The sequence below is a fragment of the Hippopotamus amphibius genome, chromosome 14 (genome assembly GCF_030028045.1).
Source record: "Hippopotamus amphibius kiboko isolate mHipAmp2 chromosome 14, mHipAmp2.hap2, whole genome shotgun sequence".
Classification (NCBI taxonomy): domain Eukaryota; kingdom Metazoa; phylum Chordata; class Mammalia; order Artiodactyla; family Hippopotamidae; genus Hippopotamus; species Hippopotamus amphibius.
The window spans coordinates 8,340,302-8,352,357 of record NC_080199.1 but is presented as its reverse complement, the minus strand read 5'-3'; positions in this window follow the sequence as shown (position 1 = coordinate 8,352,357).

Genomic DNA, 12,056 nt, shown 5'->3' with positions numbered 1-12,056 from the left:
TTTTCTTAAAAGAAATGAATTTTGAATAAAAGATCATCCTGGGACATGGCTTGCCTTGTTGGTGTTTTGTTGTTGTTGTTGTTTTTTTATAGTTTAATGGCTGTTGTATTTTAATCAGATGTAATCCTGTGAAGAAAGCCTGAAAAGGAACAGAAGTTGCATCTTAACAAGTTTACATAACAGCAAATTTTTAAGATGTTTCATTTACTTATAGTATTCAATAATTCATTATTCAATCATTTATTCATTCATCAAACACTTACCAATGGCCTGTGGGCCTACAGAGACAAGATCAAAAGCTCATAGTGTAATGGTAGAGATGGGCAAGTAAAAATAGCCAAACAAAATACTTACAGTTATTATCTTCAGAGAAAAGAGTAAAATGGGGGACCAGAACAGGGTGCCTTGCTGTTTTGCAGCTGTGTCCTTATTAACATTGTGTTTGTGAAAAGGCGGAGCACCCAACCACATTGAAGGTCATGAGAAGTAATCAGGGTTGTAATTCTTCATATGCCCTCATCATAAGCAAAGCAGGCTCTCTACTTTTTCTTCCTTCCTTCCTTCCTTCCTTCCTTCCTTCCTTCCTTCCTTCCTTTCTTTCTTTCTTTCTTTCTTTCTTTCTTTCTTTCTTTCTTTCTTTCTTTCTTTCTTTCTTTCTTTCTTTCTTTCTCTCTTTCTCTCTCTTTCTTTTCTTCCTTTCTTTTCTTTCTCTTTTTCTTTCTTTCTTTCTCTCTTTCTTTCTCTCTCTTTTTTCTCTTTCTTTCTTCTTTTTTTGATGAGTGAATGTTCAGTGACAGAGAAGGATGCAAATAGACAAAATCATGAGCTGGTCTGAAGCTTCAAAGAGCCATTGTCAGTCTCTTGTCCCATTGCTGCAGATGAGGCTAACTTAGAAGGAATTTTCTCTCTCTATCCTCCTGCTTATTCATTGCTGCAGCTGCAGTAGAACATGAGTAGTAGATGGAGTAACTGACAGGCTCAGACAGAGAACAATAAACGTAGGAGGAGGAGAAACAGAAGTGCAGGCTAGTAGGGCTTTGGTTAATCTATCACTGAGTATAAAGAAAATATCTGAAGCAACATCATTTCCAGAGAGTTAGTGGGGTATCGGTGAAGGGAGATCGGTCTTCCTGAGGTGTGTCAATCAGACTTTATTTGGCTCAGCTGGAGCAAGTTGTTGAGAGGATGGTGAGAGAAGACCGCCCGTGGGTCTGAGTCCTGCAGGAAGCCGTGGGGGCCGTTACCCAGAGCACACACAACGTGGTAATTCACACGGTGGGAACAGTTTGCCTAGATCTTTTCAAATACAATTAGGTGGATCTGAAATAGAATTAGACGCTCTCACAACACCTTGACATCAGCAAACCATGAATAAATAAAATTACAAAATCAAAACGCAATTCGAAAGGATTCCGTGTGATGATGCCTTTTTCAATAAACGCTGCAGAAAGAAAACTGTGTGATAAACTGTATCGTTTCAATTTTCTCCTTGGGGATTTTTAGATCCATATGTTTTTATGTAGAAAAATGTGATTAAAACAAAAAAGCTCTGCCACCGTGACTCCTGAATCCCTGCTAGGTGTTCACGGTGGGACTAGGCATGGAGGAGCCGCTGGGAACTGGGTCTAGGCTGGCTGCATTTCCCGATGACATTTCCTGTGGCTGGAAAGACCGTCACTCTCTGCTCCCTCAAGGGACTGTCAATTGTATAAGATTTGCCCTGCAGGAATTCTTTCTTTCGGTTGAGGTATATTTCTTGGAAATTTAGGTTAAATTAAAAATACATTAGCAGGGATAAGTCACATGCTAATCCAATTACATATTTTCCTAAAACACATTTCACAGAGTCTTATTTTTGAGAAATTATGTAAACAAAGAGGTCTACGGTCAGATGAGCATGGCAAACACTGGGTTAAATAGAAACAAATTCCTCTCCCCCTTTTCCTCCTCTTCCCCCTCCTGAATCTTTCTCCTTCTTCTCTTTCTTGTGCTTTTATCTATGAATTTCCCCAAAGCTTTAGTATGTGTAGAGTGAATTCCCAAGAAGAGTATATGGTCAACTAAGTTTGCAAAACTGATTTGAACTTGAAAAGCTGTTTATTTGTATATTTAGGGAAACAGTTGGGAAAATTCTGTTTTTGTAACAATTAGGTTGACACATCTGAAACTTGACAGAGGAGGGGCTGTAGAACTCAGATGGTGGACCTGGGTGCTTCTGCAGCAGAAGGTACACAGGTAGAGTTCAGAGGGCAAAAAGGCAAGCCTCCAGAGGGAAGCCGGAGAAAAGGCACGTCAAAGGAAACAGGGGTTATATATTTGTTCTGGGCTCCAGTTAAGATCTGGTTTTGAGCTCAACGCAGTAACTCTGTGAGAAATGGGATCTCATAAGACCTGTTTAAGGATGTTTGGATCTTCTCCCAAATCAACTGGCTTTTTTGGGTGTTTTTAGACCCAGGGTGACTTCCTCTGGTTCTCTTAGGATGGCTTTGGGTTCTGAATGTTGCCTCCTGGATTAGAGGCTGGGAAGAAGACAGTTGGGATGACAAAATGAAAAGATCATGGGTTTGGGCTTTAGCAGGCACAGGTTCTGAATCCCAGACACGTGTTTTAGTTTGAGCACTGCCACTTGCCAAAAGATGATCTTGCTTAATTATTTTTACTCTCTTGCCTCAGTTTTTTTTCTTTGTGAATATGGTTGTCCCTCGGTATCCATGGGGAACTGGTTCCAGGACCCCCAGCAGATATCAAAATCTAACAATGCTTAAGTCCCTTACATAAAATGGTGTGGTGTTTGTATGTAACCTATGCAATCCTCCCAATTACTTTAAATCATCCTTAGATTACTTATAATACCTAATACAATGTAAATGTTCTGTAAACAGTTGCTGGTGCAGGGCAAACTCAAGTTTTGCTTTTTGGAAGTTTCTGGAATTTAAAAAAATATATTTTTGATTTTTGGTTGGTTGAGTCTGTGGATGTGGACTCTGTAGACTGTATACAGGCAGACCGTGGAGATATTGCCAGTTCGATTCCAGACCACGATAATAAAGCAAATATTGGAACAAAGGAATATCATAATAAAGCAAGTCACAAAATTTTTGGTTTCCCAGTGCATATAAAAGTTATGTTTACACTATACTGTAGTTTATTAAGTGTGCAATGGCAATGTGTCTAAAAAAGCATGTATCTCAATTAAAAATTATCATTAAAAAATGCTAACCATCATTTGAGCCTTCTGCGAATTGTAATTTTTGCAATAGTAACATCAAAGATCACTGATCACAGATTACCATGATAAATATAATAAAAAAGGAAAAGTTTGAAATATGGTGAGAATTACCAAAATGTGACTCAGATACACGAAGTGAACAAATGCTATTGGAAAAATGGCGCTCACCGACTTGCTCACACAGGGTTGCCACAAACTTTCAATTTCTAGAAAACACAGTGTCTGAAGTGCAATATGTGTGTATGAGGTTGGGTCTCATTGGTTTCACCTGTTAAACAGAAGCATTAAATTAGATGACCTGTAAAATTATTGCTAGTTCTAATGTTCTGAATTAGATTTCATATATCTATAGCTATAATCTCTTTCTATCTGCCTATCTATCTATCTATCATCTATCTATCATCTGTCATCTATCATCTATCTGTCATCTACCTATCAATGAACAATTCACAATTTTTTAGTTATGAAGAAATATCTAAAATAATTTCTTTGGTCTGATAAGCGTAAAATTTTCTTTTGCTTACATCTCTGGAATACTTTGAATAACTGTAACAAAAACACAGACTCTCAGAAGGAAAGAAGCAACTTTATAAAGTTGAGATAATATCTATTAAGATAATTTTATTAAGCAGGGATCTTTTAGGATTTAGATACCTAAATTTTAAGTTTATTCTTTGAATAACTAATGGATAGATCAACAATGAAATTCCAAGTTATGATTCTGGAAGTTCCTGATAGAACATGTTGAAGTTTTAAAGGCTAGTTGTTCCTCTGACCGTGAATACTTGTTTTAATGGCTGTGTGTCTTGGCACGCTAATTTTCATGTTTGTGTGGCAGTGTTTTTTCAGGGCTCCAATTGTTCACAAATGCTAGCTGGTTCATTTACAAATAGACTTATCAGATAAAGAGGGAAGTGGTTGGCTGGTCCTGTTCTGCTTGATGTAGACGCAGGGGGATTAGCAGTAACTCTCTTGGTGACTTGGAAGTAAGACAAACTGAACATGGTCCTTCTAGCTTCCTAATCTTTGTTGGACAAACCCATGAGCAAAGGCTTGGGACTCTGTTGGTAATGAAGAAGATGGATTGTAATAATAATTGAGTTTCTTATTCTGAGCCATTCAACTTGCTTGCTCTAAGCCCCTCATCCATTTTTTTAAAAAAAATACAAAGATGAGATACAAAGATGAGAGCCAAAGTTGGGATTCAGGCTGACTCTTCCCGTTTCTCTATTCCCAATGTCTGTTTAAGTCCTGCAAATGCCAGTTAGATTCAGTCTCTCCACCCTCATCGCTACGTTTCCAGTCATTCTCATCACACTGGTTACAGATTGTTGAAACAACTTTCTAACTTGTCTCTCTGCTTTCAGCCTTATTCCTTTCCATTTCACTCTGCACACCACCACCAAGATCATCCTCCAAAGAGATCCCTTTCATTTTCTCACGCCCCTGGGGAACCTACAGCCTCATTCCTCTGGCTGCCTTTTGAGGCTTTCCATATTTGGAGCTTGTCTTATTCAGCTCAGGCTGCCATAACAAAATACCATTGATGGGGCCGCTTAATCAAGTGACATTTATTTCTGATGGCTCCGGAGGCTGGGAAGTCCGAGATCAAGGGTGCCAGCAAGGTAGGTTTTCATTCTGGGGTCTCTTCTCTTGGCTTGTAGGAGGCCCTATCTCTCTGAGTGCCCTTATGACCTCTTAATTATTCCCTAATTCTTTTATAATATTAGTGACTGTCTTTACAAAGGCTCTAATCCTATGAGACCAGGGCCCTGCCCTCATGACTTCATCTAACCCTAATTATCTCCTAAAGACTCCATCTCCAAATACTACTACACTGGGAGTCAGGGATTCAGCGAATTTGGGGAGGACACAAACATTCAGCCCATAACAGCACTGTCACTCGTTTCTGTCCTCCTGAGTGTGCACCCTCAGCTCCAGGGCTGTCACCACAGCACCCCTCTCCCTTACCATGACTGTCACCATCTACTTTTGCACCTGCTGCCCTCCAGCCCCGCTTCTTCCCCAAGCTCCATCCTACCCCTCTTACCCAGGAGACTTTCTTCCTTCCTTGTACTCTCTCAAACTGGACCGACCCACAAGGCCCATCTCAAATTACACCTGCTCCAAAGAACCCTTTTCTAATCTTCTCCAAATCACCCTTATAACCTCTTTCTACAAACTCTTACAGTTGGAGTCCCACCGTATTTTAAGTGCGTCTCTACTTCTTTTATGATATTAGTGAAATATCTTAGTGGGATTTATACTCTGTAGGGTACTTTTACATCTACAGTCTCATCCAATTCTCTCAAAAACCAGTGAGGTGGAAATTAGTACAGTTTCTATTTTACATGTAAGAACACTGAGGCTCCACTCTGTGAGGTGAAATAGTTCGGAAAGCTTGTTAGTTGGGATTCCAACGCTGTTTTCTGATGCTAACATTCATGATCTGTCTACTCATTCCTTACTGCACTTCATGAATCTTCTTTCTAAGTTATTTTAATTTAGGTTTTCTAGTGTTTTATGCGTCTCTATAGGCTGAATTTAATTCTTTCTTGGGGAAAGAAACAAATATGGTGCATTTCCAGGAAGGAATTCAGAGTTTATTCCATTTGAGATTCTTCCTGCTAAATCATACACTGGGTGATTCTGTGAGAAATTGTAGTCTCTCCAGTTAGTAAATGAAGAAATGGACAGAAACAAGGACATAATTTCTGCCTTCTATCTACTGGGTTAGGCAATTCTTCTTTATTTTTTTTAAGTAAAAAGTGTTACTGAGAAGCCCTTGGCAAAGGTAACACATTTATTCCACAAAGCCATCTATCATTTTTGTTTTCTTGCAATTGCAATGTGTAAATCCAGCTTCTTCGGTGTCTGATGTCAGAATATTTCGGCCTCCCCGACAGAAGATGAACTCTGAGGTTACAGCTGTTAGGTGGGGGTGAGGGAGTGTGAAATACTTTAATAGTGGAAACCTAGCAATCACACTTGACCCCAATCCGTCCAGACATTAGTGCAAAGAAACCACTTACACATTCTTTTAGAGTGATACCAAATCAGAAATATTTAATTGGCACTGAAAAAGCCAAGTTAAGAATCAAGTTCAGACACGTAGAGGTGTGAGATCTCCAACCAGAGCCAAGTTAGAAAAGAGTTAGCCCTTCAAATGGCCAAATTAAACAAGACACAATTGAGGGCAACTCATCCCTCTAGGCCCTTATAAACCTACACGTGGGAACTTTCGAAAATGAAGTTAGCACCGATTGTGTCTTATTTTGCTTGGCCATTTAATGGGCTCACCGTTTAGGAATTTGGCTCTGACTGGAGATATCACACTTCTCTGCATCTGAACTCCTCCCTCAAGTCTCCTTTTTTGTGTGTATATATAGAATTTTAAAAATCAGATATGGTGTTATTAAATTTAGTAAGAGTGAAAGATTAAAAAAATATAAAAAAGAACAGAATGTGCTGAAGGTAATGCAATTAGATGACTGAGGACACGCTGCTTTCTTTTTGGTCTACTTTACTTGTAAAGGCTTAGTTGATTAGTCCTGGTTAAGATTAACAGTGGAGCTACTTGGCCGGGGTGCATGTGGGGGTGGGATTCCTGAATCCAGCCTCACCAGCTCAGATGCTTGAAAGGGGACAGCTGAGGATGTGGACACAAAAAGGCATGTGTTGAGAGTCACACGATAGACAGAGGATGTAGTTAAGTCCGAAGACGGTTCCTGTCCAACTTCTTGCAGCGTTTGCAGCCAATAGATCAGGGTTTGCAGCCAATAGATTGTGTGTCACGACTCAGAAGCTGCAGTTCCTGAGACTGGAGGCAGAGGTGGGGAAGAGGATGTTAAGAACATGATGAAAAAAATTGCTTTCCAGGGTGTTTTCATCCTAAGATGGTCTGTGTCCTACCTGTCAGCAAACTTCCCCTGCTCGGAAGCTGTAAATATAAACAGCTACACGCCAATGTAGTGTTGGCTGAATAGATTATCAGGGCAAAATTTCATGGCATTTGATTAACTTGTAAATTTTTATTGCAATGTCGTAAAGAAGGCATCTTTACTGAAATCCCTTCAGCAACCAATTCTGAGTCACTATCTCAAGAGATGCTGTACTGAGATACACTTATACAGAAAACTGTATTTTGGGGCCAATAACCAAGTAGTGATTCTTTTGCATTCCTTTAATAAGGCATTCAATGGAAAGGAACATCAAGTTTAATAAGTTAAGCTATATATATATATATATATATATATATATATATATAGCATTTATTTTTTTTTTATATTTTTATGTTTTCTAAATTTAGGTCCTACAAACTACTATTTTCCCTTTTAACATTCATGTTCCTAAGCATTGCTGTGCCTACACGAGCTCAACCACTTTTCATCGTCTGACTTAAGTTCTTATAGTGGGGTTGATCTGACCCAAAACGGGTGAAATAATATTTTCAACCGTCAGACATTAGGCAAGAGTCAATGCTCTGAGCTCAGGAGACGTAGGATAAAAAGGTGCATTTTCATCCTTGCTCAGCCATCTGACTGTTGTGTAGTTCAGGGTAATTCTCTTAAAAATGTGACGGTGCTTTTATATTCGGCAGTTTCATGCTGAGGTCAGTGTTGGCAAAGGAACACACAGCTTCTGTTCCAGATTCCCTATGGTTCCATTCCAGGTCAGTCCCAGGATTCTGGCCTAATTTGAGAAGTTTCTACAGGCCTCCATCATTTCTGGCCAAGGAGACCTCTGGGAGGCCCGCTTAGAACTGTAACTGCTTTGCTGATGTATGTCTTTTGGGCGACTCACGTGGAAACCTATTTTTCTCTGTGCAAATTTCCTGGATCTATCTATTCATTACTGAAATTTCTAGATTAAAAGACACCATTTATGATTTGACCAGTCATCGTTTGTGTATGTGTGTGTGTGTGTGTGTGTGTGTGTGTTTGTGTGTGTTTTCTTAGAAAACTAGGGCTCACTTACTAAGCATCTCTTCCATTCATTTTAGTCTATGTTTCCTAGGACTCACTTCTAAAAATCAAAGGCCCCTTTGAAGTGGCTTATACTATTACACGACTAAACCTTGACTTTTCTCTTCCCACAAACTCCACACATATTTCTTTTAGTGTCTCTAATGGTCTTAACACTTTGTAATTGTTTTCTCTTCATAACAGACCCACTGATGGGCGTGAATGTACGTGAATAGAGATTGATGGTATATTGGAGAGACTCTTCATGTAGAGAGATGAGAAATTGAAGGAAATTATATGCGTTCATTAGATATTAATTATACAGCTGCTCTGTGCATGGTGCATAGTAAATGCATATTTACATTTATATTTTAGAATAATCTAGATATTGTATGAGATTGATTGGAATGTCCTTTATTCGAGTGAACATCGTGACTGAAACGCGGCCTAAAAGAATTTTCTAGAAGAAATGATTTTATTTGATTGAATTTGAGAAAAGCAATCTCTATTTGGTAGACACAGAGCGGAAAAAATTATTTTCCATGGAGAGGGAGGTTGGCCAAAAATAGTGAAGTAAAAGTTTAAAAGTGCTAAATTGAGTATGCATTTATAGCATAGAGCCTATGACTAACTGACTTTAGCTCAGATAATATATTTCATGGCTTGAGAAAGTGGGGAGGTTTGAAGTTGGAGAGGTGCTCTTATGGAAGACCTTTAAAGACCATGGCCAGGAAGTTAATTTTACCGTATCATTGTTGAGAGGTTGATTTTACATTCTTTCTTGTGTTCAGATAGGTCTTCTGGAGTGGCAACATTTCTCTCTTAGATTTGTTAATCAAACCATCTTAACTACGAATTGCAAAAATAAAAGACAATATACAGAATCCTAATGCAAGGAAACTGATCCACTCCCAGGGCCAAGCACAATGCTGGAAGACAGTGTTTGCTCGATAGATAAGTGATGCTCCGATGAATGAGAGGTCCAGAGGCAGCTCACTTCCTGGGCATGGGCATCATTGCACGCACTCATGGTGGATCGGCAATGCCTCTTTCACTGAATAATGACTACTTTTTATGTGTTGAAATCTCACTCTTAATCAATTCACAGAAATGCAGAAACTTTTCTAAATAGAAACACTCCATCTGAGCGGTGGTAAACAAGATGTTGAAATCTGCATAATGGAAAACAAATTAGGCAGAGGAACTGTGTGCAGTGACTTAGAAAAAAATGAAAAAACTTTTAACCCACTCCTGCTTCTTTAATTGTTTTGACCTCCAGAAACCTGCCTCTTGGAGGCTCAGATCCGTTTTTGGTGTAGCTCCACGCTGCAACCAAGACGCCACAGCGCAAAGCAAGTACGTGTTGTTATGCTTGAAATGACTGAAGGTGGCTTTGAACTTTTCACTGAAGCGAGTGTCGTGGGTTAAAGACTTCCACCAAGACTTCAGTGAACCACAAAACTGTCTCTGGAATCCAGTGTATCGCTCCTAACTGCGGTTGGATACCCGTCAAGGATTACAAAGTGATATTTGACAGCAAAGACTTTTGCAGTATCATTGGTTTGGATTATTAAGAGTGAACATATATGATATAAATGTTTCCTTTCCTTTGTTTTTATTGCCTTCCCGTACTTTTATGAGTTTGGAAGGAAAACTTCAGGAAAATACGGTGATAAGAGTCAGCAAATTTTCTGCAGTGAGTTTAATGGGATACTTAAAATTTCTCAAATAAAGCCTTGTCTTTCACCACAGACATGGCTGTTCTCCCAGTTACTGATGGAAGGAGACCGCTAAAAGCACCATAACCCTGGGGATACCCAAAAGAGTACCTAAAACAGCTGATGCTGTTACATTTCAGAGATGCAGCCGCTGAGGCTGGTGGAGGGTAAATAACACCCCCCAGGTCACACTGCAGCTGGTAGTAAGTGACAAAACCATACTTGGATTCCAGATGCTCGAACTCTAAACCACTATGTTACGTTTATTAAACAGATATTTACTGAGGTCCCAGTTATTTGTTAGTCCATATATGATACTGCTCATCTTGGTGGTTGAATCATATACAATATCAGACATAGCTCTGCTCTTAAGATGCTTCTCCTATTGTCAGGGGAGGTAAGGCATGTTTCAACAAAAACTCACTACAGTAGAAGGTGGTGAACAAGATGTGAAGACTTAGGAGGAGAGGGTTAAAAGGTAGGCATTTTAAACAAGGTAGGCTCATGTTTTTGGCCCCAGTCACTTGTCTTTTGAAACACAAAACATATTGATAAAAGAAATGTTCACATATTGAAGTGGGGGGAAGATTTTCTGGCTTATACATGAGTTAACTTGAATTTTAGGCTAACTAAAACAGCCTGTTGGTGGCCTATCAAATGTACATCGCACACCTGCTTGAATGACTAAAGGAAAGGGCACATTGACCAGAGGTAAAGACGGTCCATGTTAAAAATGTAGATTAAATGCCTTTCTTCCTGGGATGCCAAGGCTCTTGGTGGGACTGGGACTCCTTGGATGATAAGACTCCTTTCCCAGGTGCGACGGCCATACTGATTCACTGTGTAGGTGCTGCTCTGTTTTGTTGAAACCTTGAAGGAATGTGTCTCTGACTTGTTTGATGTTCTTTGTTCCAACAAGACGTGAAACTGCTGAAACCATGCTTCTCTGGAGCGGTTCCTCAGAGTTATCTGAAAGCCTGGCTTCCAGGCGATGGTCCTTGGGTTGGCTCAAATAAAACCCTTGTCTATTCCCATTATAAGATTGGTGATTGATTATTTTTGTGACAATATCATTCCACCAGGATAGGCAAACCTACTTGAGGAGAGAAGATGCAGCATTTGTGTGAAAGTTGCAGCTCTGCTGCATTTCCAAAGACCGTGGTGTGATCAGGAAGGACTCCACAGAGGAGGTGGGGCTCAAGTGGGACCTTGAAGGATGGTGAAACTTGGGTAGTGGAGATGTCAGAGGCTACACAAATGGTTGACATTAAGGTGTGCAGTCCAGCGCGTATGAGGTGTGATGGTAAAATATTGCAGAGGGTCGGCCTTATTAGAAAAGAAGTTTTCTGGGGAAGGAATGCCAGATAAAACTGGAAACTTCTAACGACTCACGGTGAGCACCTGGCAGGAAGAGGAAGCAGAATGCAGGGGGAGGAGAAGATACACAATTCACCTCACAGAATGGCCTAGGGTGGCTCTGTTTACATATTAGTCTTTTTTTGTCTGGAATCTTTCCTCTGAAACTCTTATTATTAAGCAACAAAGCTAAATGAATACTGAAATAATTATCTGAAGAAACAGGGGATAAAGATTGGGGAATTATTTCCATAAACAGCAGGGTATTTCCTGAGGCCAAAACATGTGAGTTATTTCCTTTATTATTTTTAATACTTTACTAAATGCCCGCTAGTCCTTGGAGGGTCAAAAATAAACTCTTATCTTCAGTTATTCTTCTTATCTTTGAAACTTATCTGATAAGAGCATTTTCAACTTTTGAGTTGCAGGAACAAGCATCCTTAATAAAATTATATGGTACTTTCTTTGATATCTGATTTCTGTCTCTGTTTATATTCTGTCTTTTGACATTACTATTACTGAATGCTTTTAAAAAAACAGGTTGTAAAAAAAAAAAAACCAGGTTGTACAGTTTGTTATTCTTAAGTACATCGAAAACCATCACATTAAATAAATTTCTCTAGATAGTTATTATACAACAGGAATAAATTTATATATATATGTATATTTCCTATTTCAACTGACTGCTAATAAACAGAGTTAGTTAAGTTAATTTTGGCATTTCAGAAAGCAATAATAAAAACAATAAAATATTCTGCTTCTAATTCTGATTTCTTACTTTTTTCAATT